This window comes from Mesoplodon bidens, assembly GCF_964165515.1.
Source record: "Mesoplodon bidens genome assembly, contig: HAP1_SCAFFOLD_158, whole genome shotgun sequence".
NCBI classification, from domain to species: Eukaryota; Metazoa; Chordata; class Mammalia; order Artiodactyla; family Ziphiidae; genus Mesoplodon; species Mesoplodon bidens.
In genome coordinates, this window is record NW_027671699.1 from 858,927 (window position 1) to 869,315 (window position 10,389).

The window sequence follows — 10,389 nt, forward strand, 5'->3', positions numbered from 1 at the left end:
AAGTGGAACTTAACTTAGCAATTGGACTGCTATTAGTTTTGATGTGTTGTATTTTTTTGTTTTCATCTTATTTAGCTCATATGTAAATGTTCAAGAAATAAAACTGGTAATGGAAATAATTAAACTTATGAAAGACAGAAGAAGGGATGTTACTTTCCGAAACATTGGCATAATAACCCATTACAAGGCTCAGAAGACGATGATTCAGAAGGATTTGGACAAAGAGTTTGATAGAAAAGGGTGAGGCATCTCTATTTTTACAGAGATTTTGAGTTTTTCTGTTGAATTAAAAAGAAGAAAGAGGGGATAGAAGGAAAGAAGCAAAGGAAACTTAACTCTAGGGAGTGGTCTTAGACCCTGGTAGTATAGAACAAGGAGACTAGGACCCTGGCTCCATAGACTTGTGCTGGGAGGGAGTGTGGTTACACGTGTAGCCCCTGCAGATGGAGTGCCTCCTGCCAGTTCAAATGTCATCACCGTTACACTTGACAATGGAAGTGACTGAGAAATTCTTCAGGCCTTTACCTTTAGTTGGATGACTTGTTATCTGAATTCTAACTCTACTGAGAATCATGTATTCACATTTTCACTTACAATAAATTATTTAACCCTTTTAGTGCCTTCATGTATAGGGTGAAGATCATGTTTTTGTCTCCTTTATGCCTCAACAGTAAAATAAAAAAATTAAATATTAGAAATCCATTAACTCAAAAGTTTCTGCACCTAGAAACACACAAAGTACCAAAATTGACTCTAGGAAAAGCCAGAAACTTTGGATAGACCTATTAAATGTAAAAAGAGTGAGTTAGTAATCACTTTCCAACAGAGAAAAACAGAGGATCAGGCTTCACAGGTGAATTCTGTCCAACATTAAGAATTAGCACCAGTCCTATGCAAATGCTTCCAAAAAATAGAAGGGAACACTTTCTAACTCATTTTATGGGGCCATTATTACCCTGATACCAAAGCCATGGAGACATCACCAGAAAAGAAAACTATGGACCAATATCCTTTATGAATATGGATGCAGAAGTTCTCAACAAAATAATGGCAGCTGAACTCAACAGCATATTAAAAGGATTATTTACCACAGCCAAGTGGAATTTATCTCAGGAATGCAAGGTTGGTTCAACATATGAAAATCAGTCAGTGTGATATACCGTATTAAAGGGGGAAACCCCACATGATGGTGATCATCTGAATAAATGTGGAAAAGACATGTGACTGAATGCAGCAACCTTTCATGATAAAGATACTCAACAAACTAGGAAGAGAAGGGAACTTCCTCAACCTAATAAAGAGCATCTATGAAAAACCCACAGCTAACACATCATACTTGATGCTAAGATTGAAAGCTTTCCCCCTATGATGAGGAAGGATGCCACTCTCTACTTGCACTACTTCTGTGCAGCACTGTATTAGAAGTTCTATGCAGAGCAATTAAGCAAGAAAAGGAAATAAATGGCATCCATATTGGAAAAGAAGAAGTAAAAGTGTCTCTTAACAAATGGCATAATCTGGGACTTGCCTGGTGGTCCAGTGGTTAAGACACCATGCTTCCACCGCAGGGGGCATGGGTTTGATCCCTGGTCAGGGAACTAAGATCCTGCATGCTGTGTGGCCACAAAAAATCCAAAAACCAAAAAAAAAAAAAAACACAAAAAACTAACAACAACTACAAAAAAAAACAAATGCCATACTCTTACATCTAGAAAAACCTAAAAAAAATCTATGCAAACTACTGGTCCTTATAAACAAGTTCAGCAGAGTTGTAAGGTACAAGATCAGTATACAAAAATCAGTTGTATTTCTTTACACTCTAGAGAAGTCTGAAAAGGAAAATTTCTTAAAATTCCATTTACACTAGCATCATAAAGAACAAAATACTTCGGAGTAAATGTAACCAAAGAAGTGTGAGCTCATACACAGAAGGACAAAACGTTGTTGAAAGAATTTAAAGTACTAGATAAATGTAAAGACATTTCATGTCCATGGATCGGAAGACTTAATATTGTTAAGAGGGCACCATTCCCCAGGTTGATCTACAGATTCATTGTTACCTCTGTCAAAATTCCAGCTACCTTCTTTTACAGAAATGGACAAGCTTATTCTAAAATTCACATGGAAGTGCAAGAGACCCTAAATAGCTTGACAGAGAACAGTGTTGGAGGGCTCACACTTCCCTCTTTCAAAATTTACTACAAAGCTATCAACACTGGTACTGTCATAAGGGTAGACATATATAGACCAATAGAATAGAAGTGAGATTCCAGAAATCAGTCCATACATTCATGGCCAGTTGATACTCAACAAGGGTGCCAAGCCTACTCATTGGGGAAATAATACTTTTTCAACAAATGGTGCTGGAATAACTGGATATCCACCCGCAAAAGAATGAATTTAGACCCCCGTCTCACACTGTATAGAGTAATTAACTCAAAATGAATGAGTGCTCTGAGTCTAAGAGACAAAACTATAAAACTTACAAGGAAACAAAGGTAAATTTATATGACCTCAGATTAGGCAACAGATTCTTAGATATGATACCCAGGCGCCAGTAACCAAAGGAGAAGTAAATCGGCCTTCATAAAAATTAAAAACTTACGTGTTTCAAAGGACACACTATCAAAAGAGTGAAAAGACAACACACAGAGTGGGAGAAAATACTTGCAAAATATTTATCTGACAAGTCATATCCAGCATATATAAAGAACTCATACAACTTAATAAAATGATAATCTAACTTTTTAAGCGGGCAACGGATGTGAAGAGCATTTCTCAAAAGAAGATAAACAGAAATCCAACAGGCACATGAAAAGCTGCTCCACATCATTTGTCATGAGGGAAATGCAGATCAAAACCACAGTGAGGAGATATCATTTCACACCCACCAAGATGACTATCATTACAAAAAAAAAAAAAAACAATAACAAGTTTTGGAAGGGATGTGGAGAAATTAGAATACTTACACATTGCTGATGAGAAACTGCAGAAAACAGTTTGGCAGTTCCTCCTAAAGTTGAACATAGAATTACCACGTGACCCAGCAATTCCACTCCTAGGTACATACCTGAAAGAATTGAGAAAGGGTTCACACAAAAGCTTGTACATGAATGTTCGTAGCAGCATTATTCATGATAGTCAAAAAGTGGAAACAACCCAAATGTCCCAAAATGGTACCTAGGTAAGAAGTAAATTGTGTATCTGTACAAGCGAATAGTCAGTCGTGGAAGGAATGAAGTACTGTTACCAGTCTACGACACGGATGAACCTTGAAAACATTATGCTAGGTGAAGGAAGCCCAACACAAAAGGTCCCATATTTTATGATTCCATTTATATGAAATTTCCCATGTAGAAAAGTCCATAGAGACAGACAGTAGATTAGTGGTTGCCAGGGCCTGGGGAGGGGGAGATAGAGACTGATGGCTGATAGGCACAGGGCTTCTCTCCTGGGTGATGGACATGCTATGAAATTAGATAGCGGTGATGACTGCACACTGTAGTGAATGGACTCAACACCACCAAATGGTGTGCTTTAAAATGGTGAATTCTGTGTTATGTGAATTCTACTCCAGTTTTAAAAGATAGCACTACAAAAGTAAGAAATACTACTGTATAAATATGTATATTTAATAATTATCTTTTTTCAGCAAATATGTTTCTCTCTTCGTAAATAGGCCAGCAGAAGTAGATACCGTGGATGCCTTCCAGGGTCGTGAGAAAGACTGTATTATTGTTACATGTGTCAGAGCAAATGCCATGCAAGGCTCAATTGGGTGGGTAACTGTCATCATTGATTCTTTGCTTGTTTATGATCCAGAGTTAGATCTTTTTAATCACTGTTAGAGAATACCATCATTTGCTCTATTTTCTTTTATAAAAAATTGAGTAATATCATGAAGGTTTCTTTTTTAAGTTGTGAAGTTGATCCACTGTTAGGTCTGCTTCTCTTGGTACCTTGTGTATTAACCCATGTCACAGTGTGAATCTGTTGTTTCACTTGATAAGAGTGAAACAGATTATTGAATCCAGTATATTTTGCAGGGGCATGCTCCTCTCCATGGTATGTGTCATAATTGATCTACTATCATATTTTTAGGATCTTTGAAGGCTTAAAAATCATACCATTAAAATTTCCAATATCTCATCCAAGTCAAAATAGGAAATCGACAGACAGATGCATCACTTTGAAGGAAAGCACTGGGCCTCTTGTTTGTTTGCTGTCCTTAATGGGAATTGCTTCTGTGTCGGGTCCTGCACCACGAGCTTAAAGCAGGAGCCCAAGAAAAGCTGTCTGAAATGCCTGTGTCTCACCTACACTGACATGCCGAGTCTTTCTGAAGAAAGAAGTAACTCTTTTTTTTTCCTTCTATTGCTTAGGTTTCTGGCAAGTTTGCAGAGATTGAATGTCACCATCACACGAGCCAAGTACAGCCTCTTCATCCTGGGACATTTGAGGACCCTGATGGTAGGTACATTCTAGAGGACCGGGGAACTCCAGAGTTTGCTCATGATGACTGATACCGGGTTGAGGTTTTGTTTTTATTTTTCATCAAAGTGGAAATGATTTTGAGGCTACAAACAATAATGAGCCTCTTCCCACTGGTTGTTTTGTCCTCCAGCAGCTTCTTCCTGGGAGCTTTTATAATGCCTAAACCGCTCACCCTTTCTTAGCCCAAGACCCAGGTATCCGTAGTGTACTCTCAAGATGAGCTTTAAAAAAATTGTATCTACATCGTAGAATTGTTAAGAAGACATGTAAACCCATATATGTAAAGTGCTAGAAGATGGGTTAGCACTTAGTAAACACTCAGTAAATGTGGCTATTAGCCTAGCTTAATGCCAGAGAGAGGGGGAATTTGCAGGAAAGTGCTTGGATCTTCATTTCTGTCTTGGCACTTAGAGCAGCACTGCTTGCTGTTTCCCTTGAGGGGTGAGTGGCATCAGAGCTCATCCATGCGTACAGATACTCCTGTAGAAGGAGGGGCAAGTTTACATGTGTAGTCGACAAATAGTAATAGTACAGCTTAATTTGGTGAACCACAGCTAGATAAAGCATGTATTTGCCTGCCTCATTAGGTGTAATAACTCAGTTTCTCTAATTTCTGTATTTAACAGAGTCATTGTTTTATCTCAGGAGAGGTGCCAACTCAGTAGGATTTTCCCCTGTTTTGGTTAGTTCCACCAGAGGGCGCCCAAATACAGTCTTTCTCATTCAGCTCTTACCTAGATTTGTGGTCTTCAACCTTTGTTGTTTGTGTACCCCCTTGAAAGAATGTTTAAAAGCTGTGTATCCTCCGCTTTTAAGTTTATATTGAAAATGTTTCATCGTTAAGTGTTGATAAAGATTTTGTTTCTAATGTATTGTAAATATTTGACATTTTAAAAGAAAGCTATTAAAAATAAATCCATTATGCCACTCTGAAATATATCCAGTGGAATAGAGAGCAGTGCTATTCTTTCTGCTCTTTAAAATTGAATTGCCATTTATACTGTTTAGGATAAAATTCAGTGGGGGTAGTTTATATATTTTCATAATTAAAAGTCTTTCTGTTAATATGACTATAAGGCTTTTCTGCCACAAAAACTTTACATGTAAATTTGAAAATTTAAAGAATTGGTTTTCATAACGATTTGGGGAAACTGTGTGAAGGGTGTGTGGAACCTCTGGACTGTTTTGGTAACTTCCTATGAATGTATAGTTACCTCGAAGAGTTTTTTAAAAAAGTATATTTTTCCTGTGACCATAAGGATCTGAGTATTAACAAATGATATCTTGTCAGTTGAGTAACATATTAACAATTACTCTTTTCACACAGTTGAATTTTGATAATGTTCAAACCCGAAAAGTAAAATGTTTATAGAGTTGTGTCTCTTAGATGCCCTGATTGCAGGAGCCTTCATGGGCACCCCTCTGTTTACCACCCCCTCTATTTGACACCCAGGCGTGTTTACCTCCCCTAGCTGTGTGCCCTGTGGTCAGATTTGGGACAGGTGAGACTTGTGGTTGTGAAGGATGGAGTGGAAGGGCAGAAAAGCCCCAGGAGGACATAGGGAACTGGGGTTTGGAAGCTGAGGTTTGGAAATTGATTCCCAGAAAACGTGCTCACATCCCCCCGAGTAAGTCTCTGTGAGCCCCAGAGTCACCGTCACGCAGATTTGAAGACCACTGACGTCTAGCTGCAGTATAGACGTTATTATCTTCACTCTGGGAAGCCAGTGTGACAAAAAGAGACCGACAGAACAGAGTAGAAAAACTTCCAGTTTATCATTTGGACTTCGCAATCCAACTTGCATATTTGTCCTTGGGCTTCCCCCTTCCCGAGCCTCTTTTTTTTTTTTTTTTTTTTGGTTTTTCAGCCCAGTTTCCCTTATGGAGATAGAATCAGTGATTAAGGCACTCGGTTTCCTCTGAGAAATCAAGACTAATAGCCCCTTCTCAGAACTGTTTTTGTGATCTAGGGATTGGATTAAACAGCAAGTTTAGGTGCAGTAGAATTGGCAGCAATAGCAGCAAGGCCATCTGCTTTACATCTGCTTTCCAGCCACAGGGTAGGACTCTCAAGAGCTCTCCTGAGTCAGGGAGATCTGAGCCTGGTACTGCTTACATGCACCTTCCTGATGCATGCGGTCACCGTACCGTGCACTTGATTTACGTGACTTACTTTAAAAGGCCCTGTGAGGTCTGCATTGCCACCATAGTTTATCAAATCCAAGAAGCCAATAGTTATATAATGTGCGTCATTATTTTATGCTCCACTATTGAACTGTGACACTTTATTTTCACTTAGAATTTTTGTCTTATAGTGACTGAAAGAACTCTTTTAGACTTTAGACAGATTTTTTTGGGTTGGCCAGAAGGTTCATTTGTTTTTTTTTCTGTAGCATCTGAATGAACTTTTTGGCCAACCCAGTGTCATACCACTCTTGTTCATACCTAGGAAAAACAGCAAAATAGGTAGACTAAGATACCCCTGAAAGCATCTCACTCTCAGACTAACACTCTGGTCGTCCCCATTCACCATCCCATGTACCCTTGCTGACGCTCGAACCATTCCCTGTGCAGTCAGAGGCGTGTCATGAGAGGGCCCCACTGTGGTCCCGGGGTTTTTTCCAACTTCTGATCTCCATTCTCCAAGTTGTAGTGCTGGTACTTTCTTGTCTTATCAGAGGATGTCTGTGGAAAGATTTTTCAGGCAAGAGCCAGGACTCATTCTTTTTAGAAGTGGTTTGTTGACTAAAAGTCAAGCGGTTGTAGTCGCCCAGCCATGAATTCCTCCAGGATTACATACATGGAAACTGCTGTCTGGCCTAGAGGCACCCTAAAGTCAGAAATGGTAGAATGTGAAAATAAAGTGCATTTTATTTATTTTATTTTATTTCAACGCACATTTTAGAGTCATTTAAATAAAATACTATTCATACCTTACAGTGAGGAAACAGGCTCAGAGAGGTCAAGTGATTTGACCAAGGTCACACAGCAGGTCAGTACTATGTATGCAGCTTCACTGCTATACCCTTACCCACCTTCATGAATAGTGCAGGAGCCCCCATGAGGGGAGCTATCCTTTCCTTCTCTTTCCTTCAGTCTCTGTCTTTTTTTCCTCCCTCATACTCTCTCTTTCTTCTGTCTAAAGAGGCCCAAGTTCTGATGGTTGTAAAGAAGCAATTTATTGCTGAGGAAACTCTAAAAGGAAGAGAGGAGAGATGCGTGAGTTGGGTTTTTGTTTTGTTTTTCCGTTTAGATGTGCTTTTCATAATTTAAGCTCTTCTAGAAAAGAGACACAAGTGAGACAACATCTTTGGAATAGTTATCTCAGCAGATTAAGATGGTTTAGCCCTTGGGAGTTTGGGAAGCCTTTGGGAATTTGATGCAAGCTGTGGTCCTCTTTTTAGAACAGTCAGCATGCACTCAAGAGTTAGAGCTTTCTGAAACCAAGCCTTCCTCTTCCAGAATGTTAGCCTTGGCCGGAGACAGGCAAGACTCTAGGGTCAGCAGTGTCAAAGGGAACTTGGTGGGATGACGGAGCCCTTCTGTGTCTGTGTTGTCCAGGATACTAACCGTAGTCACATGTGTCTGCTGAGCACTTGAAATGTGGCTGGTGCAACTGAGGAAATGAATTTTTAATTTTATTTAATTGAAGATTAAAGAGCTACATGAGGCTACCAGCAGTTGGTACAGATTTGCATGACAGCTAATTCACCACGTGGCCTGAGTATCAGTGGTAAAATGATGGAAGTACTTTCTTAGAGGTGGTTCCCAGTGTTCTGTTCTAGCAGCATGGCTTTATAGTTTTGTATTCGACCTTATTTTTCCTTTCAGCCTTGTCTGAAAAGTAATGGATTCTTGAGAATCTGTTCACGAAAGTATACTTACTATTTGTTCAGAAGTGAAAGCTGGAACCTCTGCTTCCCAAGCATATGAGTGTTTCTTTGGGTTGTAATTTTCTTCCTTCTCTTTGTTTCAAGGAAAACCATCATTGGAACCACCTGATTCAGGATGCGCAGAAGCGTGGTGCCATTATTAAGACTTGCAACAAAAACTATAGACACGATGCAATGAAGATTCTGAAACGCAGGCCCGTACTGCAGAGAAGTCTGACTCACCCTCCTGCTATCACCCCAGAGGTGTCCAGACCCCAGGGCAGAGTGCCCAGCAACAAGCTAGACAGTGAATTTGCCAAGATGTCTCTTGCTTCTTCCCTGTACCCCTCACCCTCTGAGTCCAAAGAAGCCACTGTCACTGTTACTGCAAAGGACCCTGAAAGGCCACCCCTTCAGGACTGGCTTCGGGACCCACGACTGCTTAGGAGGATGGGCTTGGGCTGTGAAGCCAAAGGGAAGTGCCTCTGTGAGCTGCAGCCCTCGAGCCCCCGGTATCCTGGAGCAACGCCTCCCTCTGGAGAGCCAGGCTCCCCCGGAAGTCACCAGGATCTGACCAGTATCAGGCAGCAGGCCCCCGCCAAGGGAGCTGCTGTGAACAACCACAGACCTCATATGCAGTGTGATCCTCCAGCTGCTAGTACCAGTACTTCCACGAGTGAGAGAAGATGTGCCCAGGAAGGGGAGGCACTCAGCCACAGGAGGGAGACCAGGGCCTTCACCAAGGGGGATCAGGAGAGGCGTGGCTCTCTGAGCCACCACACAAAGAGGAACTCAGGCTGGGACGAGAGGGGACTGGAGGAGGAGGACAGTAGCTTGAAGAAGAGGAAGCTTTTGTAGTGGAGCCAAATGAGACTGTCAGCCACAAGCATTACTGCACATTTCAGATGACCAGCTAGTAGGAATGTCCAGATAAGATTATATTTTTTTCCTTAAAGGAGTTTGTGTGCTGTTGGAAAACAGAAAATGTATCCTAACACATGGGCCTCTTGGTCATCTTCAGTACATTTTGTCAGTTGCAAAAGCTTTCAGAAGGCATTTGTGTATCAGTAATAATGTCCTCGAAGTCGAAGACTTAAAATGTTGATCTCTTGTTCTTCTGTAGGAAAGGTCAGACTGGAGGATTTTAAGAGGATGCTGTAAAAGTTGGAATGTATATTTGTATAGCAAATAACAGGATCCTCTTAAAATTTAATCTGGTAGACAGCTTTTCTTTCCCCTGCTTAAAATGTTAATCATTTTCAACGGAACCAACCTTATATTTTAAAAAAAAAAAAGATGGGAGCAGGGCAGTTCCTTTCAGAGATTGTTGTAGCAAACAGATGTTTTTAACAGCCCAGGTGGCCTGAGAGAAGTGAGTCAATGTGTTGGGTCAGAGTCCTGTTAAACCAACTGGAGTGTCCTGGGCAAGACCCTGGGAAGCAGAGCTCTGTTAGGTGAAGTTCCACTCCTGCACCTTTTTAGACGAGGCACCTTGGCACAGGATGTTACATTTCTGTGATGAGTTTGTCTGCCCATTGTAGTCAGCACGTAGTTCTCTAGCTAAAATTCTCATTCTTCGTGAGATAGAAGAATGTGAAATGAAAGAATAATTCTTGAAATGTCATTCAGATCCCCCCAGCATATTGTGAATTTCCTGCAACTGGTGGGTTACAAATCCAGTGGTTGCCAAGTATTGGAGCAGTGCTGGGGTGGCTTGTGGAAGCCTGGGGATCACCAAGAGAATCCAACTCATGAAAATCTGGATGTTTAACATCTTCCCAAGGGATACTGGTCACCAGGCAGCTTGAGAACCAGTTAGGGCAGACCAGATACAATATTATAGGCAGGAGAGAAACATCCTCTAAGAAGCGAAGGATGGGAGAGGAGTGCAAATGCTTGGGAGTTGAGAACAGGGAGAGAGTTGACAGATTGCCTGTCATCTTTGGAAACCATCGTAAGTGACGCAAATACACCGCTGTGGTGGAAGATCTGGTTAGAGGGGTTGTGCTTCTGTGAAAGGAGG

General features: G+C 40.8%; 1 pseudogene across 1 annotated transcript in view; it reads left to right on the plus strand.

Annotated features, from left to right (window-relative positions):
- LOC308611142 (putative helicase senataxin) overlaps nt 1-9,263 on the plus strand; it is a 69,742-nt pseudogene extending 60,479 nt beyond the window's left edge. The window contains exons 22-25 of the transcript in view: nt 76-240; nt 3,680-3,778; nt 4,383-4,470; nt 8,472-9,263. The product of the transcript in view is annotated as a putative helicase senataxin (transcript). The remainder of the gene's footprint in view (nt 1-75; nt 241-3,679; nt 3,779-4,382; nt 4,471-8,471) is intronic.
- Nucleotides 9,264-10,389: the final 1,126 nt, after the last annotated feature.